This window comes from Alosa sapidissima, chromosome 21, assembly GCF_018492685.1.
Source record: "Alosa sapidissima isolate fAloSap1 chromosome 21, fAloSap1.pri, whole genome shotgun sequence".
Taxonomy (NCBI): domain Eukaryota; kingdom Metazoa; phylum Chordata; class Actinopteri; order Clupeiformes; family Clupeidae; genus Alosa; species Alosa sapidissima.
In genome coordinates, this window is record NC_055977.1 from 4,465,350 (window position 1) to 4,485,349 (window position 20,000).

A 20,000-nucleotide genomic window follows, 5' to 3' on the forward strand; every position below is an offset into this window, starting at 1 on the left:
CCCGTCTTTTGCCCAAACCTTATGCATTTCTAAAGAATGCCTTTTTGCATTCAATTTACATGTGTGGATACCTGTGTTTGATCTGTATTGTCTTAGCTGGCCATGGCCAAAGATCCCCAACACCAGCTCATGCATGAAGTGACCATTTGCTCCTTGTTCTGGCCCCTCTACTGAGAGATAACTCAGTCCTGGGCCTACTTGATGTCTTGTGGTGAAATAGGCCAACCTCATTATCATACAGTATTGCTCTGTAAATATGTGTTGTGAATAATACATTCATGTTTGGTCTTGAATTAATACTTGTAATGTGGGCAACAGTCCGATTATGGTTTTGGTACAATTGAATGTATCTGTGCATAGTTGTAGATTAAGAATTAAACTGTAGCATAAAGTTATGATATCCACCTGGGCCACACCCATCCACCTCAGACAACAAAGGCTCTGATGAGTCGGGGGTGGCCCAAGTGAATGATAAAAGTGGAGGCTCTGGTCCTCCAGGTCTCTTCTTCTTTCCCATCTTGGGGCTTCTTTTCCCATCTTCTCTTCTTTTCCACCTTGGACCTCTTCTCTGGGTCTCTCTCTTTTCCCCCTCTCTCTCTTTTCCCCCTCTCTCTCTTCCTCTCTCTCTCTGTCTCCCTTTGTCTTTCTCTCTCCCCCTTTCTCTATCTCTGGGTTTGTATTGTTTTATCTGGTGTATCTGTTATCTTTAACTTGTCAAGTTTACCTCTGTGAATTGGTTAGGTTTCCTTTGTTACCATTTGCTACTTTGTTACAGTAGAACATGCGAGTTTACTTTTACCTTTAACTGAAGTGATATTGGTTACATTTACCTTTACGACTTAATGCCTATTAAATTGTTCATTTGCCTACCAATAGTATATCTTCAATTATCGTAGTGTGCCATGCCATTCTCCTCCATAGCTGATAAACTAGTTACTTGGTAATTGATTGGTGATACAAATTATTAATCAAATGGAGTCAGATTAACGAGTATATAATAATATCATTGCCATTTAACTCTTCACCCTATTTGTCCACAAAAGCTCCTTCAAGTGAGGATATAGCTCGACGTCTCTATGTTTCCGAGGCTATATACACACACATCATTTCGGAAAGCTTCTTACATAACACTTACCTCAAATTGTAGATAAGTAATGTTATGTTAGGACCAGTGTCTATGCTCGTAGGGAGTAGAAGTAGTTAAAACAGTAATAACAACAAAATAATATCAGACACACCACAGACCATCAAGTAAGTTTGTAATGCCGGCTTGTTTATATTTAAGTATAGAAAGAGTATAAAACATAATTTGGTACCACATGAGACATTTAGACAGACAATATGTATAAAGAATTGGAATGAAGTGCTTCAAATACTTTCAATACACTTTCAAGTATTCTAGTAATTACCTCTTCTTTCAGGTAATAAGGGTCAAACAATTCAATCTCTATTAAGCTATTTAATTCAAAGGGTATAGTTAGCAGTTAGATTTAAAGGAATTATCCGGAGTAAAATGCACTTTAGATCGATTTACGGATGATTGGGAGTACATACGTTGAGTTGACATCCAAATCATGTCATTCGGATGAGTTTTGAGAAAGTTCGATGTTACCGTTTTTAGTCAAAGCTCTTTAGCGTGGAAGTGAGAAGGGCATATTATTTCGCTGCTACAAAACGCTATTTTTATACCTCTTCTACAGTTCCAAACAACATTGCACTTACGTGGTAGTGAGTAGAGGGTCCCTAAAGCCAAACCGAAGTATCCCGAGGTCTTTATGTGGTTGGATAGAGAGTCCAGAATGAATTTCATCAAGCCAGTACCTTTCCGGAAATGTTGCCATCTTTGCTGCCGCCGTAAAAAAAAAAAAAAAAAAAAAAAACCTAGTCCAGTATTTCTTTTGAAATTGAAATGAAGTTGTATGGACTGGACTATGTTTTTTTTTTTTTTTTTTAAACGGCGACGAAATTGTGAATTTCCAGAGCACACTTGGCAATCGACTCCTACGGACTTTCCCCTAAAGATGGCAACATTTCCGGAAAGGTACTGGCTTGATGAAATTCATTCTGGACTCTCTATCCGACCACATAAAGACCTCGGGATACTTCGGTTTGGCTTTAGGGACCCTCTACTCACTACCACGTAAGTGCAATGTTGTTTGGAACTGTAGAAGAGGTATAAAAATAGCGCTTTGTAGCGGCAAAATAATATGCCCTTCTCACTTCCACGCTAACGAGCTTTGACTAAAAACGGTAACATCGAACTTTCTCAAAACACATCCGAATGACATGATTTGGATGTCAACTTAACGTATGTACTCCCAATCATCCGTAAATCGATCTAAAGTGGATTTTACTCCGGATAATTCCTTTAAAGTTACTTTTAAATTGCTATTTGGTTTCTATTTAGAGTTAACTCAGTTTCTTTTAAATTCTATTTTAATGCAATTAACATAAATTCTTATTTTGGTTTATAAGATGTAATCACACATTGTAGCAATGACTTTAGAGTAAGCTAACTTCACACAGTAAAGTCTTATTTTATCTAAATCCAAATTGAGTACGTACTTTGATTCAATGGAATTACAAATTCAGTAATATCTAATTATGAATAGCATTACATAACTTGCACCACTATGCCACTTTCTTCTTACTTAGGTCAAACAGAACTACCCAAGCCTTTTATTGGCCTGAATTTGCACTAGTATTTTTATTGACTGTCTATGCACAATTTCAACCACATTTTGCTGCTCTTATTTTTTCATTATTATATGTGCCCTCTTATTTACTTATTTACTTACTTTTTTGTTTACTTGAATGTTATGTTTGTCTGTGGACCTAAATTGGTAAAATATGTCTTGTCTTCACCGTGGGATAGTGAGAAACGTAATTTCGATCTCTTTGTATGTCTGGAACATGTGAAGAAATTGACAATAAAGCTGACTTTGACTTTGACTTTGATTAAGTGCTGTATTCAGTAATATCACTGCTGGTTATCAATGGCAACAAATGCTTTTAATCTATAGGCCTATTTTAGAACCAGGTATTAATCTCCTATTGTTTATATCTAAACCAGTGAGCTGCTAGGTTTAGCGGGTTCAGAACAAAATCAAAACAGTTTAGCACTGACATGCAAAAGGAATAATACCATCAAATATCAACAAAACATTCACTGTTCAGCATAACATTAAGGCTATGCATGTGTAGTATCAAGTATCAAGCTAAACGCTAATCAGTTCTTTCAGTAAACAATGCAGTTCAATTATGGACAGTGTAAAACAGTCAATGAATTCAACCTTGCTAGCGACCAGTCGAGCAGTCCAGCGAGATCCACGTGAGAAACGTGGCAAGAGATGAGTTAAGTTTCGTTTTTAACGAGTCCACGCTTACCGCAAATCAAAGTCCAAAAGAATCCTCTTGCAGCGACAATACCGAAGGTTTTACAAAGTCCTACCGCAGATCCGATGAAAGAGTTGTTGTTCTCCTCTGGATTGTAAATTAATTTTGTGGATGCAACGTGATGATGATCCGATGGCTCTTCCTAATGTGGGCGGCTCGTCAGCGGTGCGTGGCTCCAAACAATCCAAACACACGGTTTTACTGTACTATAAAATGTCTGAATAAACCACAGTCTACCCTTGCAGACAGAATATAACATAACACACTTTCAAATCAAAGAAAATAAAGGTTTTCACGCGTCTTGCTGTTGTTTTGCTCACTGGTTCGTTTAACTAGCTTTTCGTTCAGCTTGCGTCCTTCTCTGACTAGCGTTCTCTCCCACAGGAAGTTGCAACCAGCTATTCTGATTGGCTGACTAGTTTAAGTGACAAAACTTCTTGTAAGAATCAATATTGAAACAAAATATTTTTAATCCTATTTATTACACTAAATCATGAACTTTTATTTCTAATATCAGAATATTTATTCAAAAGTATTTTTACTGTTATTTATTCAAGAATCTGTTTATGACTATTTTAACCTGGGTTACATGAAGCACATACTAATCCCGGCGCAGTGAGCTGCCTGCTACAACAGCGGCACTCGGGGAGCAGTGAAGGGTTAGGTGCCTTGCTCAAGGGCACTTCAGCCACTTCCTACTGGTCAGGGTTCGAACCGGCAACCCTCCGGTTACAAGTCTGAAGCGCTAACCAGTAGGCCACGGCTGCCTCAACCTAACATATTTTTTGCTAGAACTAGTAGACTACCACAAAGTTGCTGAACGTATGTTGTTTCAAGTCCTTAGTTGGTCCTAACCTAAAGTTCAGTTTCACCTTTCTCAAATGTAAACTTTTCGAATCAAATAATCACATTCACATGCAATTTGTATCTTTCAACTCAAATATGCTATACTAGGGCCCATATAAAACCTAAGCTGACATCTTCTTTATATGCATAAACCAAACTTAAATGTTCATCGCTGCAGGCCTGATAGTCACTCGGGTGCGTGGTAGCCTACAAACACAAAATGGCTGCTTCACCACGAGTGGCTAAATAAAATGTGGTACCTCAGAGATTAAGCAGGGTGTCACGAATGCAGGGTGTGGGCAGGAGAATAGCGAGGATCTTTTGCGGCAGTTGTCATCCACGACCAACTGGTTCCGAAGTGAGGTCTTTGAAGCTCCAGGTTCTTCTTGACTCGTTTCTGTGCTATTACAGTTGGCAGTCCGCAAACTCTAATGTTGGACTACTTTTTGCACCTTCACCATGACACTCACTCTCTTGAGCACCTTGCCATGCACACATACAGTAACTAAAGGACTATGGTTGGACTACTGTTTGCATCTTCAACATGACACTCACTCCCTTTAGCACCTCACCAGTCCCGGCCCTGTCACTACAAGCGTCTTATGCTTGATCACCCTCAAGCACTTTTTACTGTCTTTTACTGTCTTTATTGTACAGTGGAGTTTAGTTATATGTTTATACTTATGTTTACCATTTCTGCTGTAAGTGCATGTTGTGTGTGATGTCTGTATGCTACTGAGACCCTTGAATTTCCCCATGGGGATCTATCTATCTATCTATCTATCCTGCAAAAGCACACAACTTGCTCAAAATGGATAGTCCATTCCTCAAAAGCAAGTATTTATGTCAATGAAACTGCCAGTGTCATCAAAATGAGAAGTCTTGACACCATCGTTTATGAACAAGATAGTCAAATGGCTTTGTCATGTTTTCATTACGACAGTTTATGCTCTCAGTGTTTTCCCATGCAAAAAAAGGTCAGTACTCGGTGACTACCTGAAAATGCTCAAGACAGCACTATACAGTACTTGTAAAGCCATTTGAAAGTACATTACAGTAATGTTACAAATTGATGTAGTTAGGGGAGTAAGTGAGTACAAGACACTGAATATGCATGTTTCACAGTTTTACTGTATATGCTTTTTGCAATTCTACAGCATTGTGACATAATTTGATAACTAGTTCACCAATTTTGTATGTAATGACTCAAGCAATGAAATGAAGACTATTAGTTTTATTGGGAACGACTATTCAGCATCCATAAGTATAGTTAATTTTGACTGACATGACAAAGCAACTGATACATGTTCAAAAGCTTTTGCAATTTGTTCAGAGGAAGGAGAAATTGCTACTATGATGTGCACAAATTACTAAATGTTGTGGAGGTTAAACTAATAGTTATTAGAATTTTCATTCTGATCTGAGAAAAGCACCAAAGCGACTGAAAAAAACTGTAACTATAGAATCTTTGGATCTGCTCTTTGGGACTCATAGTCAGGGGTTCTGATACCACTATGAGTGATGTAATAGCTCTTCATATGAGTATTCTGCAAAAAGCTCCCCCACACTGATTTCATCTGATTGTTGTTCTGTCTTTATCTCTGGTGTATTTCTATTGGCTCCTCTAATGTTGTGCTTTATGGCCACAGATACTGTGTGGAAATAGAATGCAAATAATTTAGATTAGATCAATGTGATGGAACATTCCACTGTCTTTCCTGCCCTGGGCATTCATATAACAAAGCAAAAACATCTTCAGGAAATAAATTAATTAATTAATGAACGAATAAATACATAAATAAATAAATACCTCGTTTGTCATCCTGAGTGAATTTGTCCATCGTTTCTCCAGCGCGGGCCATCAGGCATTCCAACAGCCGCCCTCATTAGATCCTGTGGCGATTTATTTAAAGCACAGCCGAGTGTGTTTGGCATCCGCTCCTCACCGGTAACAACATGTGGGACACACACACACAAAGCTGTTCTCCCCAGGCCAGCCAAAAGCAGTCTCTAATGCAGGGGACACGCGGCTGGAAGCAGACAGGTTGGTGATTTGGATACATCCCCTCAGACAGCTGGACTGACAGACAGAGACAGAGGAGCCCACAGGAGCACAGACAGCAGAACGAGAACAAAGGTGAACAGAACAGATAAATAGAGGGTAGCAGAACACAGAGGTGATGCTCATTGAACTCTAATAGCAGGTGTGTCTGTGTGTGTGTGTGCCAAGAACCAAAGGCCTAGAGTGAGGCAAGTGTCTCTATGTTACTATGTAACAATGGAGGTGGGCGTAGGAATGTCAGCATTGGCCTATTTTAACACACACACACACACACACACACACACACACTTTGTGTTTCCTCATGTTGCTCAACTTCTGCTGTCTTAGTGTTGATTTATTCTCCATGTTGCACTTGAGCAGCTTGACCTGTGCTGTGTGACAGCGATTTGGCCTCCTCAAATTTGAAACTGCACAATAGGTTGCTCCCCCCATCTCCCCACCTTGAACGCTGTCTTCCGTTGCCTGCCCCTCCTGCTGAGCACCCATTCTAAACCTGTACAGATGCATTCTACATTCTAAACCTCTAGAGATGCATTCCCTTTCAATAAAAACAAAAACAATGCTTTAACATTCTATTTGGTTCCCAATCTACTTCCTCTGCATGAAGATAACATATGGGGTGCATCCGAATACCCATACTAGCGTACTGTACAGTAGGCGAGACGCAGTATGTCACAGTAGTAGTACGTCCGAATTCTTAGTAGGCATCAACTAGTAGGCGAAAAGTACCCGGATGGCCTTCTACCTCCACAGTATACAACGGATGGTCACTACGCTATCCCACAATTCAGCGGGAGCCCGATAACCGTAGAAGAAGACGAGCCGCCAGGAAAATCAAATCGGACAAAATGGCTGACACGATGGAGGTCATGGCAGCTACTTCTGCCGATGTTTATAAATGTAAGTATATTAGGAGAAATGTTGAATTTAAATGTTGGGTGTTTCGAAAATACGTTATGTATATCAGTTGAGTTGAGGTAAGTTGTGAGGGTCTGGTTTCAACCGGGCTAGTAAGTTGTATTTGCTATTGTATTATCAGGAGAAGAAATTAATTCAGGTAAATGTTCGTCGGTAGGCTCTCGTTATGTCTGTTTTTGTTTTGGTGTACGTTTTATTTTACTATCAACTTTAAAGAATAATTCGGCATGTACGTTAAATCGGTCGTGTACGTTAAATGTGTGAAGCTGGCGCTATCTTGGGCTTGATTATCTTAAAGTTAACGTTACGTTACCTTAACGTGAGCTGAGGTAAATGTAAGCGGTGTTTGCTTCATAAAAGTATTTAACATTAACGTTATCAGTCTACCTTACTTTTGCCTTCTGCGGTTTTTATTAACTATCTACTGTAAATACAATGGGCTAGTGTAGCCTAACTAACGACTACGTCTTAATACAATAAGTTAAAACGTTTTGCTATCAGAATTGTATGTTGTGTGATGTCTGCCTCACATGTAAATGTTATATAACCTTAATAATAAGAAAGCTATTGACATGGACAAGTAATGCATGCTAAGTTAATACTGTCTTATATTCTGTTGCAGCTAAGGCAGACACACTGTGCTATCTAATCCACAACCTTTTCAAATATGATTTGATGTTATAATTTCACTAGCAATATTACTACCCTCATCAACCCAGTTAAAATTCAATTGCATTCCTATGAGGCCTTAGCCCTTGTAACATGCTTGTGCAACTTTGCTGTAGTGCTTGTTGTCATTATTGATTCTCTTATCATTTTTAGGTTTAAGTAGGAACTACAACATGTGTTACAGCATCTCAATATGCTGACATCAAGAGAGCAGATGCAAAACGGCCCTAAAGATCAGTCTTCCCTGGATGACTCCCTGACCTGCAGCAACCAAGAGGGGGCAAAATAGCAGCCACACCTGTAGTAAATTTAGTGGTTGCCAAGGCCAAAATTCAAAGAAAAAGGAAACCGATTGTCAATACCTACACACACAAGTAGTAAGATGTTTCTCTCTTCAGCACATTGTCAAAAACTTGTAGTTACAAACAATGTGTTAATGTACATGTGAACTTTTTTTAGGAAAATGCTAGGGCCAGAATATTCGACTGCCGAGGGAAATTACAGATGCACCCATCAGCTACCTTGTAGATAAAGATGCACCTCAGCCAGAAGTGAAAGGCCAGAAATATGCCTTGGGATGTGGTCTAAGCCACCAGGTGAGAGAAATAACAAAAAAAGATGCAGTATACAGGTTTATAATTTTTGTTTTATTATGTGGTCTTATATTGAGAATATATACATACTATAAGCATAGTCTTATTTATCACATTGCCAACCAACACATCACACTCACAGTTGTTACTTTCTCAAAATATGAGGCTGGAAATTGGACAGTACACTCACCACATACCAAATCTGATTAGTATTTCCCAGTCTTGTGTTTGGAATTTTGTGTGACACTATTTTAAACTTTTTTATTTTGGCAATAGCCCTCTCTACATGCACCCTATGCTTTGCTATACTGTACGCTTTGTTTCAACAACATCACCAGCTGGCATCTGCATTTTGGACTTTGCAAAGGGTGGCATGTTTAACTGAATGCCTATTGAATTGAGTTCATCCTCCATAAGAAATCCTTTGTCTGCCATTACACCATCACCCTTATGCAAGTACCCTTTCTCAATTAATCTTTCCAGCTGTGGAATGATTCCACACTGTTTAACTATTTCCTTGTCCGACACGGAGCCTGTGTAAAGTGTTGATGTAAACATCACAGCGCCACGGGGGTCACACGCTATAAGTGATTTTAAAGTGTTTGTGCTTTTGTAATTTGAATAACTTTGGCTTTGTAAACAAGAGAAGTCGGGCGTTCAATTTTTAATTCAGTGCAGTCTAAGAGCAAATGTTGTTGGATAGTCTTCCTTATAATTAGTGGGCATGTTCTGTGCAATAATGTTTCTATGGGGCCAAATGGGCAATTCACTTAGTATGTTGTACATGTAATGGATCCACAAATTGAAAATATTACTAGCACTTTGTACACTAAGGTTGAAGGACAAGGAAAGGTTTTGCAGATCTGCATTATTGCGCAGTTTCATTAAAACAAAAAGCAGCTGGCTGCGTATGGGCATCTCATCAGTGCTTCTGTCTTTTCTGATGTATACTATGGGAGATTTCAGTAGACTGCACAAAGGATCTTTTGGAATGCCAAATAGGGCGCACAACTGATTAAAGCGGTCATATGTAAAACCAGTGCTGTATTGGAACATTTTAGGACTATGATTGTCTTGTAGCAGTTCAGGTGTTACCATCTTGTTTCGGAGTGTGTGTACGTGTACTGTCAACCTTAAAATCTCCTTCTCTTTTAAAACCAATTTCTCCCTTAACTCTTCATTCTCTTCCTCTAACTTCTTCACTGTCTCCAGTTGTGCTTGTTGTTCCAGGGTATCCTGGTGTTCAGACTCTGGACTCTGAAGATTTTCTGGAAAGACAAATAGTTATACATCAACTCATTCCATTTCATTATATTTACCCCTTTTCTTTTTCACAGCTTCCCCTTGTTACCAACACAGAAATACCTACTGATGGAGAATCTTCGGCCAACAACCTGAATTTCCTGATTTCCCTTTACCACCCCAACCCTCTCATTTCACCACAGTAATGAGTCAAATTGCCATGCAACGCTACAACAAATTGACAACGCAATTATCAGCTTGTAAATTATTAGAATACAACACCAAACCTCAAAGTAGAACAACTCTGTGGTTTGATGCTAGATCACAGCGTCTTACAGTAAGTGATTTTAAAAGAATCTGCTCTAGGAGAGCAGATTATGAAAAACTTGCAACAAACCTTAAGCACAAATCAGCAGTGCAGACCAAGGCTATGAGAAGGGGCTTGGCATTAGAGAGTGTAGCAGCAACAGAATACACAAAACTAAGTAACAATATTGTGTTACCCTGTGGGTTTGTTGTAAATCCCCATGCCCCACACCTTGGTGCTTCACCAGACTATAAAGTAATAGAGGGAGGACAGAGCAACAGCCCAGAATATGGACTTCTTGAGATAAAATGCCCTACTAAGGACAGCTTTGAAACCTCAACTTATCTTGCGAAGCTGGAAGATAGAAGGTACAAACTAAAAGAGTCCCACTGCTACTATTACCAAGTGATGGGCCAGCTTGGCATTAGTGGTTTGAAGTGGTGTGACTTCTTTGTACTGTGTGTACAAAACTACCACCTGGAGCGGATATGCTTTGATGAGGCCAAATGGGAGCAAATGAAGAACAAGCTTGACTCTCAATTACTGCCTCAACTAGAGGGCAATAAATATCAAACAATAAATATCACTTACCTTTGTCACTAGCATTGTTCTCTTCATCAGTAGTGAGGGAGATGGAGGACTGACCATCACTTTTCCATCTGTGCAAAAATAACAACAAAATAACATGTTCTTAATGCCATAGTTCTATGTATTTTTTAACATACTTACCGTTTAGCTGGGGGCTTTCTGCAGCCTCCAAGGTCTCTGGTTTGGCCTGGTGTCGCTATGCCGATGGGATTTGGATAATCCGGAGTTGGTCTCCCATTTACGAAATGCTGCAATGATAACACAACACGTTGGTCCTTGTTTCTAAGAGTTACAGAGATGTCCGCTCTTTAAAAACAAGAAATATGGTTTCGCCATATTTATGTAAGCACCTGTAAAAGCTGACAATTTAATAACCTGTACTGTATTTACTCCATGTACCAGAATGCTTTGTAACTTACTTACTACTGTGATTTACTACATTCTGTGTGTGAACCAATCAAATGTCTTTGTCTGTTTTGCTTTTATTTGAAATGTATACTCCGCCAATGATTATTTGTTATTTGTTTATGCCCGCGAAATCGCGGGTAATGTGAAGGTTCCATCTCCTCAGAGAGGAGAAGGCTCAGGAGTTCCAGTCTGCCCGGAGTGAAGAGAGGTCACTGTTTCTCCTGCTCCGCCTGTCGGTGCTGTTCGGTGGCGACTTAGCGGTGCTTTTATGTACCCCGTCCCACGAACGGTGAAATGTGCAAGTGGGTCACGTTCATTGTGATCGGTTTGGAGTGGACTGACTTCGTGTCTCTCGTCGGGTTGTTGTTCAACTTGAGCTTACTGTTTTGCTAGTGCTACAGGTCGTTAGCTACTAGCTACTCTAGCTCTTGTTGCAGTTTTCCTTCAGAGACGAACTCGTTTATACCTCCGGTGCTGGACCCACCGGAGCTACCCGACCCTCTGAAGGACGACTGTTACCTCCGGTGCTGGGCCCACCAGAGCTACACCTCCCCGAGGACGACTGCTTCTCCGCCGGTGCTGAGCCCACCGGAGGACCAACCGCCCTGCTACTGCTGGTGTCGCTGCTACGTTGGCTAGCTCAAGGCAGCTGCTTGCCTCCCGTCTGCGCCTGGACAACGGTCGTCGGTTTGGCTGAGTGGAGTGAAACTGTTCGTTCGTGAGTACACTTACACTGACACACACACACACACACACTCTGTCTTCGCCACGAGCGACCGGCGAGTCGGATGGGCATTGTAGCGGTCGCTACCCTGCCTTCAGCTCATAGAGCTGACTTCGCTTCAGTGCACCAACGAGCTCCAACGGCCAGCGCTTGGGTTGGGTTATTGCATCATATGATATATGATACTATTTTGTGATTTGTATATTGTTGTGATTGAATGATATGTATATTGTATTGTTGTCTGTCTTTCACACTGGGAACTGTTTAGCTTAAGCTAACAGTGTATTTAGCCTTACTGTCTGAACGTTAACGTTCGGTTCCCCTTGAGTGAATTGTTCGCTCGCTGACATTTCTCAGCTATTGGGTTGTCACTTTTATTACATGGCTAATTATTATTAAATAAATATTTGATTATTATATTTCATTATACTTTGGGTGTATTGGCAATTCATTTAACTACCTTCACCACTAGTCTTATTATTTTCACATTGATTATTTAAATTCTGTAGCAATACACTATACACGAGCTATACGGTAAGTGTAGTATTTTTACAGTGGAGGCACAGCGCTGTTCAATTGAATTTATTGTCTGTAATTGTTAGCCTACTGGTATTCAGGAATCTCAGCCAGCTCACCATTCCACCGCTGAGACCTTCAGGATCCTGTTTGCGCCATTTAATTAATTGTTTATGTATTGTAATAGTGCCTGTGCACACACCCGTTAAGAAGGGGTTGCATTTAGAATGATACATCCTAGGCTGTGTTTGCAAAAGTTACATGGTGCAATAAATTAATTGTTTTGACAAGACCAGAATAGATAGATAGTTAACTGTTGGTCTGCTGCAGTTAGCGGACGTTACAGTTACAGCTGCTACGTTAGTTCATTGGGCACAAACTGCAGCATAACACTGGTTTCATACGCTAGCCTATAAATGTTATTACATACTAACTACATTACCTTTTTAACGATGTATAATAAAATCTAGTCGAACTATATGAACTAAACAGTGAGATGACAAGTTAGCTCATACTATCAACAACTTGGAGCAGACGTAGGTATTTTTATTTATTTTCGTTGGATTGAGCTGACTTGCATTTATATTGTGGAACTGTTAACCAACATACAATTGTACCAACATGCAAAAACAAGTAGGCCTAGCCTACAAACATGGGGCAATGTACAAAAAAAAAAAAAAAAAAAAAAAAAAAAAAATTCATGAAATATTATATTACCATCAATGAATTACTTAAACTAAGGCTTGGAAAAAAAAAACTGCCAGTGGTACCCAGGTCAGCCTAAAATGTGCAACTCCCGAACTCTGAACTCATGAAACATTGTAGCCTAGAGTTTGGCGCGCATGCACACAGCCACATCATGATACATTGTTAACACACAGCCCTAGCCAGCCACGACCTCAAACACATTGAAACACTGTCAGGGCCGGTGAGGCCAGGTAAGGGACTGTGGAACCAAAAGCAGACTCAGAAGCTGATTTAAAAAGGTTAATTAGGTTTTAAATGTTGAAGAACACAAAAATAGGCAGCCAGGCAAAACGACTTGGTAGGCAGAGTCAACTTAGCAGGCAAAAAAAAACACAGGCAGCAGTACAGGCAGGGCTCAAGCAGATCTCCAGAGTGGCAAAAACAGGCAGAGTTCGGTACACAGGTAGGCAGACAAAACACAGGCAGCAGTACAGGCAGGGCTCAAGCAGATCTCCAGAGTGGCAAAAACAGGCAGAGTTCAGTACACAGGTAGGCCGCAGGCAGTTAAGCAAAGGGGCTAGGCAAGACTCACGTGTCAGAACAGGCAGAGGTCGGTAACAAAGAGCAAGCAAAGTCCAAGCAAAGGTTTCCAAAAAGGTTCAGGCAAAATCACAAAGTCCAAAAACAATCCTTGGTCAAAAACAGTAAATCCAGCAAGAACATGAGACAACGCAAGAATCCACACTGAAAGACGTGACGATCTGGCAAAGAGTGTTCCACATGGCATGGCTTAAAAGCCATGGCTGACGAGGAGAGTGGCAGCAGGTGTAGCAGAGCAAACACAGGTGATTGGACGCCTCCCTTGTCAGTCAACCAAAAGCCAAGGCAGAAGGAAAACCCGGACCGGAGCAGCAAAGGCATCTCAAGTCACAGGCTAGGAAACGAGGCTTCTGGACCGGAGCAGCATCTCAAGTCACAGGCTAGGAAACGAGGCTTCTGGACCGGGTTGTGACAAACACGCAGTCTAGCGCGCACACACACAGCCCAGCCACATCAAATACAAACAAGGGGGGTGTTGGAGCCGAATAATTAACTCAGGAGTTACAAATGGTTAGTTAATGATAATTTGTGAGCTCATCTAAAGTGAGGACGTTTTATGCCTTGCAACACATTTACAAATGAGTTATAAAGTTTATACTTGCATTTATTAATTTAGCCGACACTTTCACCCAAAGCGACTTACACATGTCAATGAAATTAAAAGGCAAGGCCACATTGGTGGACGCTGGGGTTTGAACCCCCAATTTTATGGGTTACTGCATGTTAACCCTCTAACCGCCCATGTCGCAATATTGCGACAAGCGTCAGTCATTACTGAATAAAACAGACGATAGATGCGAGTACAGTGTAAAATCTCATTTGTACTCTTGACCACTAGTTGGCAGACACCCAGAGCTTTGATTCAAGCTCAACCTTTTTTTTCAAAGTTTTCAGGAAGCTTGCGAAAACACGCGAGAAACACACGAAGAAGACGTGCATTTCCTCCATAACGCGGAAGCGATGCGGGCCTTAGTTTTGCACAAATTGAAGCAGAAATACACCAAAAATTCACGTGTGATGAAGTCTTGGGTCTGTTATTCACCTATTCTGATTCTGAAGGACAATATCTGCCTTTTGGAGAATATGATCGATCGTCTATTGACTGATAGTCACGGAGCGTCTGTGAATGGAGGTGCGTCTTTTACGACAGTGTTCACTAAGCATACCATGCTTATTTCGACTCTCTGCCCAACATAGCTGGAGGTGCCAGTGACAATAGTGATGATAGTGTCCGTAATGGACGTGGTATAGACAGCAGGGGTTGTAAAAATAGGGCTCTGAAGAACTTCAAAGTCACCCGCGATATGGAACTGATTTGACCAGGCTACTTTATTGTATAGTAGCATAGGGTTTGTGATTATAGTAATAGTTTACTATTGTTGGTTTACATGTGACTGTGTTCCTGTTCATTTGTTATGTCGGTGAAATCACAAAAAAAGAAAGTAAAACTGCTCAAATATGTTCAACATCTAGTATTTACTGAAATGTGCATAATTCACGGTGGTTGCCATCCAGTGACGTCATAATATGCAAATTAGATGAGTAAATTTACCCCCTTCATAAACTTCTGGTCATACTCAATGATTTTCACATTTACAGTAGGACTTTATCTCTGACCACTTGCAAGCCATGGCCTTTTGAAATTTTTATGTAAAAATCCAATTTATATTTTTTAAACCCTGGCGGCTAAAGGGTTAACCTGGCTCCCTATCCACTACACTACCTCTGCCCAGTGGTATTACAACAGTCAATTCAAAAATATAATATAGATATGCGTGTTTACTATGAACAAACCATTTTAACTGTGTGTAAACATGATTTACAGATGAGAATTAATGTAGGAATAATGCTTTACAAACGAATACAGCATTTAATAATAGTTTACAGATGTTTAACTAGAATTGCGGTTCCGAGGAACTGCAAGAGTGGGTTTGATCAGGGGCATGGAACTCGGCCTCATCCAAGGATTCCAACGATACCTCATTTATGAAAATCGGACATACGGGTCAAAAGTTACATGCACACACCTTCATATACACAGACAGCCCAGCCCAGCCCATTAGACAGTGCCAGATGGCTTAGAACTCTGCCAGGTGCAAGCTTAAACAATTAGAGCTGTGATGTCACAATCGGAATTAGAATCCTGAACATTCCGCCATTCCTTTCAATGGGGCCCAAAAACGCCGAAAAACGGGAATACCGCGAAAACGACAAGGGCCAGCAACACGAAAGTAACAAGCAAGTTACACCGGTTCGGGTTTTTGGAGTTCGAACTGCGTCGATAGCTCAAACGGTCTAGGAGCAGTAGTTCGTCCAAAAAGTGGGTGAAACGGAATAATAAATAAAGTAAACTTAAGAAGAACAATAGTGGGCTTGCTGGATCAAACCCACTAATAAAGTAAACTTAAGAAGAAAAATAACTGTGTCTACAAATACTTTATTTATGAGAATTAACATAGGAACAATGCTTTACAAATGATGAACAAAGCATTTTGTAATAGTTTGCAACTGGTTTATAATAAGAAAATGATTTCATTATAAGTGGTTGTTTCATTACTTATTAAGTATAAATCATGTACTTACAAACATATTTTTTGGATAGGCTTATTTACTATGAACAAACCATGTATAATTGTGTGAACAAATGCTTTACTGATGATGAATTATGTATGAACAAGAAATTACTAATGATGAACAAACCATTAACTAATAAGTAACAAAGGCTTAATAAATGATGAATTGTGTGTAGTTATTATAAAGTGTTACCACAACGCCTAACAACGACCTATTTATCTGGACAACTTTGTATAGCCCTATAAAGGCTAAAGTTACCTTTAGTTTTGTTCTAGCGAAGGCTACGTTCACGTATGGCTTTAATGCTAGCCATTTTGACAAGCACAATAATCTTGCCTACCTTGTGCTTGTGGCTTGCCCATTTGAAATAACTCCTCTCGATTGGCTGTCTCCATCCTTTCTGTTTTCGTTGTTTAAAAAACGTGTTATATCCATGATGAGTCTCGAGTTAATGAATTAGCTTATAACATTGTGTGCTGATAACCAGCATAGATAGTAATTGAAAACATCAAGCTAACCGACAACTTTTGTAGCATGCGTATGTAGGCTCTCCTGCTCAAACAAAAGGTGCGCGCGTGCATAGTTCTGCATTAAGTTGATTTTGATAACGTGTTTACAAACTTACTTTACAGAAAATTGTAAATAGCCTACTGTCATGCAGTTAATGGAATACTGTGCAGAGTTGGGAAGTTATGGTAGCCTAGGCCTATTTGGTGTGAACACACACACACACACAGGGGCAATTCTCTCTCGAGTAGCCTGATTGTGCGTACTTGGGTACGGCCGTGGTTTTGGCGCGCCTTACTGAGAACGTCTGGCTGCCGCTCTTTCTTTTTTCGAGCTCCGCTTTCATATTTCCTGCACTGCACTGTACTGCACTGTACTGTATGTGAGCCTCTCTCCTCCTCTCTTATTTTCTCTTTATTTCATTCTCTTTCTCTTCTCTGTAATTCTCTCATTCTTTTGCCTTTCCCCCCCACCCCCCTTTGTTTCTTTCTTCTCTATAGAAAGCTATAGAAAGAGCTGAGCTCAGCATACCCACAGCACCGCTGTGAAATGATATGTATGTGTGTGTGTGTGTGTGTGTGTGTGTACGTGAGATAGAGTGAGAGAGAGAATGTTTGCATGTGTTCACGCACCTGGGTCACACAGTGAAGTGAACCAGCATTGGACAAAGAGAATGAAAGAGGGGGAGAGAAAGAGAGAGAGAATGAGAGAGTGGAAAATAAGTAGACAGGGGAAAACAGGTAAAGAAAAGCAAGAAAAAGATATAGAGAATCATGAGGAAAGAGAAAGATAAATGAATAAATGAATGATGAGGAGGAAGAGAGAAAAGGAGAGAGAGATAAAAGGAGAGAGATGCAGTAACCCTCATTTTCCATCCTGGCGTGTCCCCCTTCATGCGTGTAGGTGGCTAGGGTCAGTGGCTCCATAAATTGTGTATGTGTTTGAATGGGGTGATTTGGAGCACTGGGTTGGTGTGTGTCTGTGTGTGTGTGTGTGTGTGTGCATATGTGTGTGTGTGAGTGTGTGTCTGTGTGTGTGTGTGTCTGTGTGTGTGCGTGCGAGTGCACGTGACCATAAATTGAGTATATGTGTGAGCAGGGTGATTTGAAGCGGTGGCATTCATCATTGTAATTAGAGTGGGGCCTTTACAGGGGCAGTCCGGGAGATGGATCTTCCTGTTTTTGAACAGGCGATATCCCAGGACAGCCGTTTTAAACAGGAGCCCAGCTCCTCGGGGAGAAATAGTGGCGCAAGTCGCCGTGGCAACAGATGGGGGTCAGCAGCAGAGTGAAGGTGAAGCGACTTTGCAGTTTGTTCATTCATGTGTCCATCAATCATTGCATTGATTTGTTTATGTCTAAGTAGTACATTCATTACACCACTGTTCATTCAGACACACAGCAGATTCATTCATTCATTCATTCGTGGGCTCTTCATGTGAGGTTGAGGGCATTGGATTTTTTTTCTATAGATAGATAGATAGATAGATTAGATACTATATATTTGGGGCTTTTAATTAGACAGAACAGTGTAGAGAGTGACAGGAAGTGGGAGAGAGATCGGGAAATGACCCAGGCCGGACCCGAACCCTGTTTCCCGTGCTTGGGCACATTGGCAAATGTGGCACGGGCGCTCCAGCCAGGCACATAAAACCTTTTCTCCAGCTCTTGTAAAATATAAGGCTAATCCATAAACTCTAGCCTTGTTTGTTTGTGCCACATTAATAACACAATATTAATACTATTATTAATTTTGTGTTAATACATAATATTAAGTTGTTTTAAGCAGTTATACGTTTCATATATATTAAAGGTAAACTATGCAGTATTGGCAATTTCCTTACTGTTTTCTCGGTTTTTGCTTCTTTTTCGTCGGCCTCAGAGACATGATGTTAGCTTTTTTCAGCTCACATCCATCCCAGAGACATGATGTTAGCTCTTCATGATGTTAGCTCTTCATCCCAGAGACATGATGTTAGCTCTTCATGATGTTAGCTCTTCATCCCAGAGACATGATGTTAGCTCGACATGATGTTAGCTCTTCATCCCAGAGACATGATGTTAGCTCTTCATCCCAGAGACATGATGTTAGCTCTTCATGATGTTAGCTCTTGTCAGATCACATCCATCCCAGAGACATGATGTTAGCTCTTCATCCCAGAGACATGATGTTAGCTCTTCATGATGTTAGCTCTTATCGGCTCACATCCATCCCAGAGGCATGATGTTAGCTCTTCTCAGCTCACATCCATCCCAGAGACATGATGTTAGCTCTTCTCAGATCACATCCATCCCAGAGGCATGATGTTAGCTCTTCTCAGCTCACATCCATCCCAGAGACATGATGTTAGCTCTTCTCAGATCAGGGCAACTGTGCTGTTTAACTCTGTGGTCTCTTAGGCACTGAAGGGATTTTAATGTATTAATAAAATGAGGACCTTCAATCCCCTATATTGTGCGAAATGGTTTTATTTCCACTAAGTGGATTTTTGTTTAAGTGATTTCTTGTATTATCTGCCAAGGTGAAGATATTTCCATCTTCAGTTTTAGTCTAAAGGTGTCAGCTCAGTATGACTCACAGAAATGTCCATTTGCTATGAGAATGTGTTCAGCATATGTCCTATTTTAATGGAATTAGTTTTACTTCTGATTTTTGTTTAAAAGCCAGCTCCCATTACCTGCCAAGGTGGAGATATATCCATCATCTCTTCCTACGCTGGCTGGCAGATGGTGTCTCCTCTTCTCTTCTCTCCTCTCCTCAGTCTGTCTGGAGGGTTAATGCATGATGAACTCCGGTAATTTAACGACTGCCAATCATTTGTCTTTCTCTAAATTCTTCTCCATAACTCTTTGGCCAATCCATAGTCTTAAATTGCTTATTGACCTGAAGCATCAGGGTGTGCTGTGTGTGTGTGAGTGTGTGTGTGTGTGTTGTGTGTGTGTGTGTGTGTGTGTGGGGGGGGGGGGGGTTATGTCAGGTGTCATCACCTCAGATGCATCATTTCAGATGAAAATGATGATGGCTTTGGGTAATCAATACACACCACAACAATTATTACTCTGACACCTATTATAGCTGTGGAACTCTATATGCAAGTCAAATACTATATATCCATTACCTGGGCATTCTCCATCATCATCCTCTTCTTGTCTCCATGACTGTGTGTGTGTTTGTGTCTGTTTGTGTGTGTGTGCGTGTGTGTGTGTGTCTGTGTGTGTGTGTGTGTGTCTGTGTGTGCGTGTGTGTGTGTGTGTGTCTGTGTATATGTGTGTGTGTGTGTGTCTGTGTATGTGTGTGTATCTGCGTGTGCGTGTGTGTATATGTGTGTGTTGTCTGTGTGTGTGTGTGTGTCTGTGTATGTAT

General features: G+C 40.6%; 1 long non-coding RNA gene across 1 annotated transcript in view; it reads left to right on the forward strand.

The window, feature by feature from the left end:
• The first annotated feature begins 11,528 nt into the window (after positions 1–11,528).
• Positions 11,529–20,000, forward strand: part of LOC121696291 — a 23,167-nt gene continuing 14,695 nt past the window's right edge. The window contains exons 1-2 of the long non-coding RNA XR_006026281.1: positions 11,529–11,716; positions 14,101–14,107. This is a non-coding gene — a long non-coding RNA (uncharacterized LOC121696291). The remainder of the gene's footprint in view (positions 11,717–14,100; positions 14,108–20,000) is intronic.